The following is a 10227-nucleotide window of genomic DNA, read 5'->3' on the forward strand; positions in this document are numbered from 1 at the left end:
ATTCAGCCTCAAAAATTCAGTCCTCGTGAAGAAGAATTTCAGCCCCGGAACGAGAACGCATTATCTACTTGTCATCCCTGCAGAGCTCCGTGACGAAATTTTGGAACCGTGCCACGACGACCCGTCTTCCGGACATCTCGGCACAGCTCGCACTATTGCAAAAATCAAGGCGAAGTACTTCTGGCCCCGCCTTACATCCGACGTCACCCACTACGTTCGGAGTTGCCGTGACTGCCAGCGACGAAAAACGCCGCCGACACGACCCGCCGGCTTTCTGCAACCGATCGCCGTCCCGTCGAGGCCCTTTCAACAGATTGGAATGGACCTTCTAGGCCCGTTCCCTACGTCACAATCACAGAACAAGTGGATTGTCGTGGCGACAGACTACATGACGCGCTACGCAGAGACCGCCGCTCTTCCGAGGGGCACTGCACAGGAAGTCGCAAAGTTCTTCATAAGCCAAGTTGTGCTGCGACATGGAGCCCCGGAAGTCCTAATCACGGACCGCGGAACGGCCTTTACTGCGGAGCTGATGAAAGGAATATTACGCTACAGCAACACGGATCACAGGAGAACGACGGCGAACCACCCCCAAACGAACGAACTAACAGAACGTCTGACCAAGACAATCGCATATATGCTGTCAATGTACGTTGATGTTGATCACAAGACTTGCGACGAAGTGCTCCCGTATGTCACATTTGTGTACAACACAGCTATCCAGGAGACGTCGCAGCTGACACCGTTCGAGCTTATCTACGGAAGACGACCAACTACGATGCTCGACACCATGCTTCTGCTTGTAGAAGACGACGACCTCAACACCGACGTCCAAGGAAACCTTTAGCGTGCGGAGGAGGCCCGCCAGCTGGCCCGAGTTCGTACTACGCGCCAGCAGCTCGTGGATGCCGGGCGCTACAAACTCCGACGCCGAGACGCCGAGTACCACCCAGGGGACCGTGTTTGGGTTTGGACTCCCATCCGACGACGCGGACTCAGTGAGAAGCTTCTGCGACAATATTTCGGACCGTACCAAATTCTATGACGTGTCGGCCAATTTACCTAAGAGGTGATCCCCGATGGTGATTCCGGAACATCACGACGACGCACGCGGCCTGAAGTCGTGCACGTGGTTCGCTTGAAACCTTACTATGCAAGATGACGGACTTTTTTTGTTGTTATTGTTTGTTCGGACTGTCTTTTATTTTAGCATCGGGTCGATGCACTCTTAGAGGGGGGTAATGCCGCGAACCATGTATGGGCTTGCTTATTTATTGTTTGTTTTTACTGCCCGGCCACGCCCGGCTGTGTCATCTGCGTTCCAAGCAAAGCGCGTCTTCCATTCTTTATTGTTATGCCGCACGGGCTATCACATTCAGATAAGCAAACTGTTTCGCCCTAACTTCACTATCCCAGAATAATCGTCTGTGATCTACAATGTTCTGGATGTGAATCGACGGTTCCAGAAACACTCGCGCCGAAAGATAAAAACCCTGCAGAGCAGACGCCTCGGCATTCGATTCTGCGACGCTCGCCGACGCACGTACGTCACTTTGTTGACCGCTGCTTCGCCGCCTCTGTATTCTTTTTAGTTGTTAGGGGAGCACAAGTTCGCTCCAATAAACTAGTTTCTTTTCCAAACAACTGCGTCGGCCTTGGCTTCGTGACACTATTATCATTTGGATGGACATGGGTTCTTTTAGGCGAACTTTAGTATACCCTTCAAAGTGCCACTGACAGTGTGAAACAATATGCCTTATCAACTGGCCTCGCTATTCCCCTCAAAAGCCTGTCCTTATCATTGCGCGAAAAAGTCCCCCTGTACCCAGAAAAGAAACAGTTCAAATTACTTTCTATGGTCAGCTTATACGTCCCAGACCTTCACCCAAGACAATTTTTGTTACTCTCCAGGCCAACACGTGGAATGATCAGCAGTATTCAAGCTCACCACAGTATTCACTCAAGTTATCCAAATGCTTCGCCGCATCTTCAATCGACATCGCGGCATGAAGGAGGAAGACCTTCTTTGCCTTTTCCGCGCTTTCCTCATATTGGTCATCTACATCGGCTCTTACCTAACTCTCAGGAAAGTGACAAGGAATGCATTTATCGCGTCATCCACAAACTTATAAAAAAGCTGTTAATCTCCTTATTCCACCACAACTAAAGTGCTCCAATCAGGCAGCCGCAACTCGATGTTGGAACTAGTCAAAGGGCATCTTTCCAGTCAACGTCTCCACCCTACTCAAACATTAAGAGAACTGGATCTTTTCCACGACCTCGAAACGTCATCTCCTCCCCCCGGACAGTAAACCTATCCCCCGTAATCAGCGTCAATCCATTCGTAGCCACCCTTTTCCCCAAAACATGCATCCAAATTTGCACTCCGGACGTCGCCACCTTGTAGGGAAGACGGAGGACAAATCTACGGAAAGAATCATAAGGTTTCATCCACAGATGCCAGCCCTTGCTCCAATCCGTACAATAACTTGGCCATTGTAACCACCAAAGGCAAGATCGTCACCTGCGCTTAATTAATTCGACATCTGTCTGGGACACAGAAGAATTTGCAGTGGCCCTCGCTACCTCTGAAACTCCAGAAAATCTCGTAATTACGGACTGTCAAGCCGTGTGTCGCAGTGTTTTGGCAGGTTATGAGGCCTTTGTTACGGAGTGAGCTCTTGGTTCAACACGCAGCCCAGCAGGAAGATGGAAATTGTGTGGGCCCCGGACGCTCCTCCCTAACGGGCAATTATTTTGCCAATAAACAAGGCGGGGAACTCTTCTCCCTGGCTCGGAGGAAACACGGAGGCTCGTTCCCCTTGTCACATTTCAAGACATCACCCAACAATACTGCATTTCAAAACAAAATGTCCCACCTCCTCACCCGCAGCTTGCTAAAACAGAAGCAACACTCCAGAGGATTCAGATACACACCTTTGCACCCCCAACTTGGCTCTATGGAATGTACCCAACGGTGATGATTCCAAGAGGTCTGGAGTGGTGTCACGCTGGACACTGTTTGCCAATGCGTGTGGGGGATGAAGGGTCGGTGTGGGGGGTGAGTTGAAGGGAGTGGACAACTTCAGAGAGTAAACGACCTTTGCGAGTCGTGTGAGAGTTACCCCACTCCACACTGGGGGCGTTGAAGTCACCTACAAATATGAGAGGGTCACGTTTAGCGAGAGAAAGGGCTTGGTGAAAGATGTATTTGAAAGAGATGTGTTTGGATTTTGGGGGGGCTGTAGATGTTGAGAACGTGCAGGCGTGTGACAGAGGATTTGGGGAGGTGGAGAGTATTCAGTATGTGCGGGATTGGTGAGGCGAAAGTTTGATGCTTGGTGGCAATATTTCGGTGTACGAGGGTGGCTATCTGGGTGAAGTCTGGCGGGGAGTGAGATGCATAGTCTTTTAGTTTGGGTGGGTGATGCGTTTCCTGTAGTGCCAGAAGGATGGGGGGGTTGGGTATGGCTGCAATGTGAGCTTGCAGGTTGGCTCTTTTAATTCGGAAACCACGGCAGTTCCACTGCCAGATGTGTTGAAGATTAGAGGACCGGGTCATTTTTGGAATATAGGTATGGTGCTGCCTGTGAGCTTCACTTGTGTTATGTGTATTCGTGTCGGGACTTGGTTGGGCTTTTTTAGTTCCAGCGTGCCTCCTCTCGTGCGATCCATTGCTGCCGAATGGGACACTCTGGTGCGAGGACATCGTGTGGGGCTTCCTTGCCAGCTGACCAGCAGGAGGGACACAGGGGGGGCTGAGTGGTCCCCCGTTAGGGGCACTGGTTTTCTGTGTGTGGCTCAGCGTAGTACCCGCTACGCCTGAACCGGTTGCGGCAGTGCTTTCCAACATGGCCAATGGTAGCGCACAGCTTGCATGTGTGGATGTTGTGGTGTTGGAAGAGCGGGCACGAGACCCAGCCTATGTTGAGGTGTGTCAGCTGCTTCAGTTGTCTGTAAAGGGGGATGGAGGTAGCTATATTGATGATTCGTATTCCGTTCCTGTTTATGTAGTCAGAGGTGATGAAAGCGTCTTGCGGTGTTCCTTGGAGGCGAGTGTTTTGTGTGAGATTGTAGTTGCTGATGTCGGCTGCGGGGAGCCCAACCGGAACGCCAACGATTCGAAACATCGGTTTTTTGGGGGCCAGGATGTGCATGCTCTAGCCTTGTGCCCACGGGTCTTGCTCGATGGATTGTTTTAGGCGAGTAATTCCATCCATTCTTGAGGATGAAACCACCACCGTGCTGTTGGTAACCCTAAGGCCTACATATACTAACCCCAGTTGTTCTTGGTTGTTGTTTGTGGTCAGAAAGTTCGCTATGGTGTTTGTGTTTACACCTTTCTGGCTGGTTGCATTGATAATCAATGCTGTCCTTGGTCTGGGGGTCTGGGGTTGCTTTTGGGATTGAGGATGATGTTTGAGTTTGTTTGCGTAGGTGTTCGAAGGAGTGGGTTGGGCTGTGGGGTTTTGGGTTGGTGCAGGTACAAGGTGTCGGTAACGTGATGGTTGGACAGCAGGAAAGGATTGAACACGTGGTGGTGGCTCAAAGGCCAAGCGGTTGGGAGGGGGTTCTTTGGGAGGCAGGGAGGTGAGTCGAAAAACGGGTTGGTTGGAGTGGGTGGGGTTATTCTGGGGATTTTGCGTTTGCATGGCAGGAGTGGGAAGTAGGGGTTGTTTTCGGGGGAGTGTTTGAAGGCAGCGTTTAAGAAGGTGATGGAGTGCTATAGAATGTTGTGGGAGGGGTTGGGAGGGACCTGGTGAAGCGGGTGGGCTGGAGGGGTTTGGGGATTCATGTGGTTGGGACGAGAGTGGTTCAGGAGGGGTTTGGGAAGAGACGAGTAGTAGGTCGTCTTCACTACGCGGTGTTAAGCCTTCATACTCAGCGATTCGTAGAGAGAGACCCAACAGGATGCTTTTTGTCTTTTGGAAATCACCCAGCTGGCGTTTACTTGTCTGTTCCGTGAGGCCATCCCGTTGAGCCGCAATCAGTGCACTCATGAATTCCGTGTCGTAGCGGATGGCGGCGTCTGGGACAGAATCACGTGGCTTCGTACGCGTGTGGATGCTTGCGGCATTGGTGTGCGAGGGTGTAGGGGAAAGGGTTCTTTGGACCTGAGTCAAAAGTTGGAAGGGGGATGCTTGGCTTTGTTGAGGTAGGGGAGGGGGAGAGGGCGACTGTGTGGTGGGTCTTGATCTAGTACGAGTATTTTCAGTTCCTTGGTGGTTGAATGGGGGAGGAGCAGGGCTGGTGTTCAAGAGGGTGTGTGGGATCGGTGAACGTGAGGAGGAATGTGATGAAGAGGATGCTAGAGTTTTTGGAATTGTTTCTTCCGGGTCAGGCTCAGTTGAGCGTTCTGACGAGGAGTTGGTGTTATGACCCGGCTGGTCAAGGTCGACGTCCTCGGCCGCTGACGAGGAGTTCGTGTTATGACTCGGCTGGTCAGATTCGACGTCCTCGGCCGAGGTCTTAGGTTTCGTTCTTGAGCTTTGAACCAGGCGCTGAACTCTGGTGGAGGACCTCGAATGGGCTCTGGGCGTTTGTTGAGTGGTCAAAGCGGGTTTTATGCGCTTCGAGCGAGACCTTGGTTCATATTTGTTTGCTGTCGTGGTTGCAGAAGGGAGTTCAGGAGACAGGGGGCTGGAGGAAAGGTCGAGAAGCTGGTGTTTTTGGGATTTTTATTTGTTCCCATGGGATTTTTTCTGCACATTTTGTTTGGTCATGTTGGGGAAATATGGCTCAAAACACTGCCTGCCAAAGTGTTGACTGGATGGTTGGAGTACCGAGGACGCGTTGGGTACCGAGACGGTTGGGGTAGCGAGAACTCGTGACGGGATGGGGGCCCTACGTGATGGCTGTGGTGTCAGGAAGTGATGCTCGTGTTTGCTTAGAGCGTACTATATGGGGTCCTACCGCAGCATGTCTGGTCAAGAAAATTTTAATATTTGGTGCGGGCTGGAATCGTCGAAGTCAGAAAGTTAAACCTACTAGAAAAAAAAAACTCTTATTTCAGTAGCATTTCATCGGTTTGTGTGTCTCTCTATTCGCTATGGTCTCGCAGTTAATGCTAGGCTCCGCTTTTTGCGCTAAGTTGTTGTGGGGTCGCGTTAGTACCCCGAGATGGGTCCACAATGCTCTGGATTCTAAGTGAGTTCCCTATTTCAAATTCTTGCCAAAAATCGATAATTGCGTTATTTAGGAAGTGCCAGGAAATACCAGGCGCCAGGAAGTGATGTTCGTGCCGGTTAGCAGCGGATTGGATAGTCAAAAAATTTACTCGAAAAATATCGAATTTGCTTATTTACAGTGTGATTTTAGTAGTCAGTGTGTCCATGTGTTCGGCATGGTCTCGCAGTTTATGCTGTGCTCCGGTTTACAAGCAGAGCTGTTGCGGGGCCATGGTAGCACCCCGAGATGGGTGCGCTAAGCTCTGGGCTCTAAGTGAATTTCCAATTTCAAATTCCCCTCAAAAGTGGATAACTACACTATTTATGAATTGCCGGAAAGTGCCAGGCGTAGGGAAGGGATGTTCGTGTCGGATAAGAGCGAAGTGGAGTGAAGGAGGTCCTACAACAGCATGTTCAGCCAAGAAAATGTCAAGCGTAGTGCTGGCTGAACGAAATCATCGAAGTCCGCTAGTTGGAATTACTGCGAAAAATCTCTCATTCACTTATTTGCAGTGTGATTTTAGCGGTTAGGGTGTCTGTGTGTTCAACGTGGTCTTGCAGTTAGTAGTGCGCTCTGCGTTTTGAGCTTAGTTGCTGCGGGCCGCGATAGCACCCCGAGATGGGTCGGCAACGCTCTGGTGACTAAGTCCCAAATTTCAAAATCCGGTCAAAAATGAATAACAACAGTATTTTGGGGCCGATTTTTGTGTTTGAGGTGTCCACCTTTAGGTTATATGGCGAGGAATCTGTTTTTAAGGTTTTATGGAGCTAGGTCTTGATTGTTAGGTTTTAGTCGACCACGTGTTATGGGAGCGTGTTTTTTCGACGTTTGAACTCGAGTATTGGAGCGAAAAAAACTTTGTAAGAAGGCGCGCTTGCTGTAGTTACGTGAGCGTTGGTGTGAGGATTGCAGTGATGTCCTTCTTTTTTTCCTGCGTTATTGTGTTCGTAGGTTATGGCTTAAAGTGCATTTTAGTGTTAGCGGCTTAGGCGAGGTTTTGACAAAAAGTTGTTGCGAAATTGTTATTTGTGAACGGATTATGATGATTAGGGCATCGTTGTGTTCGGAATTACATAGCTGTTGCTGTTCTTGCGTTCAAAACGCGAAAACGCGCAGAGAATTTTTTTTTAAATATGTTTTTTTTGGATTTCGTGCTTTAATTTAAAAAATACGTATCTAATGTGAATAAAAATAGTGTTCACGTCGTCGGGCGGTGGTTATGAAGAAGCTGTGGTAATCTGGTTATTGTGCGGAAAGGTTACACTGAGTAATGCGGTTGCAAAAATGGTGAGAAAATGGAACGAGCTCACATTGGTGCGTCCTCCTTCGGTGGCGGTACGGAAAATCTCGTGTGTGAAGAGCTTGGGCTTCCGTGTAGAGCGGCCTTCCAAAAAGTCTACAAGTGGTTGCAGCTCGGTGTCTTGCTTCTGTTGTTTACACAAGGTTGGGGCGTCGATTGCTCCCAGAAAAGCCGTGTCGTCTTCATCTTCCGGGCTGGGGCGCTCGACCGGTGCTCGGGACAGGCAGTCTGCATCAGAATGATGTTTTCCTGACTTATAGACTACCGTCAGATGAAGCTCCTGAAGTCGCAGGCTCCAGCGGGCTAGGCGACCAGTGGGGTTTTTTAAATTGGCCAACCAATAAAGGGAGTGGTGGTCGCTCACTACCTTGAAGAGAGGGCCGTAAAGGTACAGGCGGAATTTCATGACCGTCCATACAACAGCCAGACATTCCTTCTCAGTGGCGGAATAGTTGGTCTCCGCACGGGACAATGTCCTGCTTGCATAAGCAACAACTCTTTCAGCATCGTCTTGCCATTGGGTAGGGACGGCGCCTAGACCTACGCTGCTGGCATCAGTATGAATGGTGGTCGCAGCGTCTTCATCAAAATGGGCGCGGACAGGTGGCTCTTGCAAACGGCGGCGCAGGTCCTCGAAAGAATCGTTCTGCTCATTGTTCCATACGAAGGTGACGTCATTACGGGTAAGGCAGGTTAGTGGAGCCGCGATGTGTGCGACATTTTTCCATGAAGCGCCGGTAATAAGAACACAGGCCTAGAAATTGCCGCAGGGCCCTTTTGTCCTTGGGCGTCGGGAAATTGGAGATAGCGGCTATCTTTTCAGAGTCGGGTGTGACGCCGGCGTTGCTGACAACGTGGCCGAGGAAACGGAGCTTTTCATAACCAAAATGGCACTTTTCTGCTTTCAAGGTAAGACTCGTAAGACTCGTAAGTTAAGACTCGTAAGGCTCGTACGGCACGAAGGACTGAAGATAGTCGTTTCACGTGTTCTTCAAATCTTGACGAGAAAACGATAACATCATCCAGGTACACGAGGCATGTCTGCCACTTGAGGCCGGACAAGACAGTGTCCATCATTCTCTGGAATGTTGCCGGCGCCGAACACAAACCACAGGGCAGGACCTCAAACTCGAAAAGACCATCCGGTGTTATGAAGGCGGTTCTCGCGGTCGCGCTCATCTACCTCGATCTGCCAATACCCACTCTTTAAATCTATGGAAGAAAAGTAACGGGCGTGGCGAAGCCGTTCTAGAGAGTCGTCAATTCGGGGAACGGATAGACGTCTTTTTTGGTCACTTGGTTTAGCTTCCTGTAATCCACGCAAAACCGTAAAGTGCCATCCTTCTTTTTAACCAAAACGACGGGCGACGCCCACGTACTTCGAGATGGCTGAATGACATCATCTTGCAAGATTTCGTTCAATTGGCTACGAATTGCTTCATGTTCCTTGGTAGACACGCGATAAGGGTTTTGGCGAAGAGGACTTACTGCGTCATCAGTGATGATACGATGCTTCGTGAGTAGCGTCTGTCGGACCGCAGATGTCGCAGAGAAGCAATCCATAAACTTCATGAGCAGTTCGCGGAGTTCTTGGCGCTGCGTGAACGGCAAGCTGCGGTTGACACCAATCGCGGGAACGGGACTGCTCTCGCCAGGCGGGGCGCCTTGTAAGGCGAAGCAGTCTTCGCTGCCGCCAGGAATGTCCTCGAAAAAGGCGACTGCAGTATGTTTGGCGACGTGTTGGTGCTCATTACTGAAATTTGTCAGCAATTACTCCGCTTTGCCGTCGACTAAGTGCATGACACCTCAGGCAACTGCAACGCCGCGACTGAATAAAAGCGCATCGACACGTTCTGCGATGCCGTCTACAGTGCTTCGCACGTCGCAGTTGACGGATACGCGCATGCAGGACCGCGGCGGTATGTTGACGTCGTCGTCGATAACCCGCAACGATGAGCGACATTCTTGGCTTTCCGGACGGCGGGGACTCGGCGATAAGGTGATTAAGCGTTCGCTCACATCGATGACAGCGTTATACTCCCTTAAAAAGTCCATTGCTAAAATGAGCTCCCGGCAGCACTCTGCTAGGACCACGAAAGTGCCGACGAAAGTAGCGTTTTGTATGCTGATCCTGCCAGTGCACTTCCCCACCGGCGTCATTAAGGGGCCCCCAGCAGTGCGAATTTAAATCTTAGGCCATGGCGTCTTAACTTTTTTCAACTGATCAGCAAGGGTCAGGCTAATGATCAAGTAATCCGCTCCGGTATCAACAAGGGAAACAATTTCATGTCCATCCAAAGATACGACAGATCGGCGCTTCCACCATCGGCGATAGTCACTCTCGTCGTCTTGTTTTCCTTCGGCGGCTTCGCATGATTTCGAAGGTCTTGCGGGGTTATGCTATCAGCAACCCTGCCTCCCGGAGTTGCTGCTTCTAGTTACCCAGCCTAGGGCTTGGGGATCGCCCCCTCGGCATATCTGTAGCGTCGCGGCGGCTAAGTGGAGCATCGTTCCCTGGGGACGGTGATCGATATCGGCGGGACGGCGAGGGCGAGGCATTTCGGCGAGCAGCGAGGAAGTCTTCGATTGCAGCAGGTCTTTGCCCGAAGCGAGGACGGGAAGCAGCAGGAGAAAATCCAGGAAACCCAACCTCGCGGTACGGGCAACGGCGGTAAACATGGCCTGCTTCGCCACAGTGGTAGCATAGGGTTCGGTTGTCACTGGTACGCCAGAGGTCAGTCTTCCGCACTTGTCCTCGG

This window comes from Haemaphysalis longicornis, unplaced genomic scaffold, assembly GCF_048455015.1.
Source record: "Haemaphysalis longicornis isolate Haplotype H1 unplaced genomic scaffold, Haemaphysalis longicornis Haplotype H1 scaffold_8, whole genome shotgun sequence".
NCBI classification, from domain to species: domain Eukaryota; kingdom Metazoa; phylum Arthropoda; class Arachnida; order Ixodida; family Ixodidae; genus Haemaphysalis; species Haemaphysalis longicornis.